Source organism: Cebus imitator, unplaced genomic scaffold (assembly GCF_001604975.1).
Source record: "Cebus imitator isolate Cc_AM_T3 unplaced genomic scaffold, Cebus_imitator-1.0 Scaffold13, whole genome shotgun sequence".
Taxonomy (NCBI): Eukaryota; Metazoa; Chordata; class Mammalia; order Primates; family Cebidae; genus Cebus; species Cebus imitator.
In genome coordinates, this window is record NW_016107328.1 from 12,009,272 (window position 1) to 12,011,926 (window position 2,655).

The following is a 2,655-nucleotide window of genomic DNA, read 5'->3' on the forward strand; positions in this document are numbered from 1 at the left end:
TAGAGACGGGGTTTCACCATGTTGACCAGGATGGTCTTGATCTCTTGACCTCGTGATCCACCCGCCTCGGCCTCCCAAAGTGCTGGGATTACAGGCTTGAGCCACCGCGCCCGGCCGAAACCTTTGTTTTGTTTTATTACTTTTTGTATTTTAAAAATATGGAATGCTTCACAAATTTTCATGTCAACCTTGCTCAGGGGCCATGCTAATCTTCTCAGCATTGTTCCAATTTTAGTATCTGTGCTGCCAAAGCAAGCCCTGTTTTGTTTTGTTTTAAACAAGGAGGCCTGAAATTGGGCTGAAGTTTAAAAAAAAAAATCATACAAAGGAAACAGTAATTATGTTAGCAGAAATAGAGTGGGGAATAGGGTTAGCCTATCACCGGCAATGACCCTAAGAGCTAGAGATCTCTCCCATCCCAAACAGACACACACACACACACACACACACACACACACAGAGAGAGAGAGAGAGAGAGAGAGAGAGAGAGAGAGAGAGAGAGAGAAAGAGAAAGAGAGAGAGAGAGAGAGAGAGAGAACGAACCCTGAGGTATTAATATTCCCGACTGGTACACTGGCCAGACTCTTCCCAGCCAGCTTCCACTTTGCTCTCTCATCCATCTCTACAACTAATTCTTCTACCAAACCCTTCCCTTCTTTCCACCCCAGGGGATTTTGAACTCAGGCACTGAATCCAACAGGCTTCCCGAGGAACTTACAACAGTCTGTTTTACAGAGAGTAAATGCTGCTGAGAGAGAAAATTGTCAGGCCTCGGTGTTCCAGAGCAAGAGACATTCATTCATTCCCAGAGAGACCCTGGGACTCAGCAACCAAGCCACATGAACCCTCCGCTGCCAGAATCCAAGCTCTAGGCCGCGCCTCCCTCACTACTGGGCCTTGGACAGCGAGGCTGCTGCTCAGAACCCCTCTCCTCAGGGGGACAATCCTCAGGGCTGACCCACCTCACCTGCTCCCTCAGTCACTCAAGCCCTCCATCCTCTGTCACAGCCTGGCTCTGTCCCCTCCCATGCCCCATGCCCCAAGCCCCAACCTCCCAGGACCGAGTGTCTCAGGGTTCCTGCCCTCCTCCAACCCTGACTAGCCTGGAAGGCAAGTGGCAAGGATGTGGTCAGCAGGGTGAGCCCTGAGAGCCGGCAGAATGGTGTCCACGATGCAGGGAACAAGAGTGGGGGAGTAGGGAAGGCAAGGGGTACAGGGGTGCCTCTTCCAGGCCACTGCTCCGCAGCTCATTCTCCTCTGAGGTTATTCCCTGACCCATACTCCTCTGGACCCCACCCCAGCTGCTTCCTCTTCTCAGGGGTCTCCACCTGCTGTTCTGTGACCCCCCTGCAAATCATCTTTTGAAAGGCAGCCCGTGTGGTGATTGTAAGCGTGGGTTTAGGGTCAGGAAGCAACCCCGTAGCCAGACTCAATTCCCCTCCAGGCCTCCATCCAGGGCTGCAGAAACAGCTAGCGATGGCTGGCTAAGCGGGCCCCTCTGCAGCTGCCACCTGTGCTTGTGGGTTTGTTTTTCCAGCGTTAGGAAGGGAAGGTGATCTGGGAGACACCAAGCAAAGAGCAGGAGGACCTTTTCTGTCCCCGGAAGTTGAGGAGGGAGATGACCACGCAGAGGCTGGGCCTTCCAGCTCCACCGGCGCCTGACGCCCTCCCTCGCCTGTGACTGCCACCCTGGGAGGCTCTTTAAGGCTCTGTGCACAGCCCCCCTCACAGAGGGGAGGGCGCCTGCCTGTCCTGAATGCCAGGTGCTGGACTCCACAGGACAGGTAGAACAGAGACGACTGCGACCACTCAGCAAGCGCCTGTCCACTTGTGCCACCCTTTTCACAGAATCACCTTCATCCAGTCCCCACAGTCATCTCTTGACATAGGTACTATTCTCATTCTGTAGACAAGGAAACTGCGACTCCAAGAGGGAAGGCGTGTATGCAGATCATACAACTTATTAGGGACAGAGGCAGGACACGGCCCCACAAACACAGGGGGCAGCTGCAAGGGGCCTCTCTTTCCATGCAAGCCGCTGCTTGCTTACCCACTCAATTTCTAGTGATTTCTACAGCCCTGGGATTGAGGCCTGAAAAAGGATTGAGTCTACTATGGTGTTACTTCCTGACAAACTCTGAGAGGGAGTGAGAAGGCCAAGTGAGGGCCTGCACCAGGTACCCCCAGCACCCAGGGAGCCCCTCCTCCCACTCAGCCACCCAGAGGCCGGGTGCTGGTAGGGTCCTCTCGCTTCACAGACCCTGCACCCCAGGCCAGACCCTGCATAAAAAGAGGGATCCACAGTGCTCATATTCCACCAGGCTCAGACATGGTAGCCCCAGGAAGTCACATCCATCTGGGATATTCCCACCTCAGCCTTTTCTGGAACATCTTGTTATGCGCACCCACAACAATATCAGCCATGAGCACTGCCAGGGTCACTGTTCATAAGGAGGCAGGAGGACCCCCAGAGCAAGGGCTTTCTGTGGGCTCACCTGGCATGCTGCATGCCCGGCACTGTCAGTGGACTGGATGGTTGGGGAGGCCCCGGTGGAAGCCGAACAGAATGAATTTTTAGGAAACTCTACCACTCTGGTCCTGGTGTCCCTGGGTTTCATGTTTCAAAGCTGTCTTGGCCTAAACTAGTTCTGTCTC

At 54.1% G+C, this 2,655-nt stretch overlaps 1 non-coding gene across 1 annotated transcript; it reads right to left on the reverse strand.

Moving 5' to 3' along the window:
* Positions 1-152: 152 nt before the first annotated feature.
* LOC119467381 lies at positions 153-255 on the reverse strand. The gene has a single exon (XR_005195914.1). It is a non-coding gene; the product is annotated as a U6 spliceosomal RNA (small nuclear RNA).
* Positions 256-2,655: the final 2,400 nt, after the last annotated feature.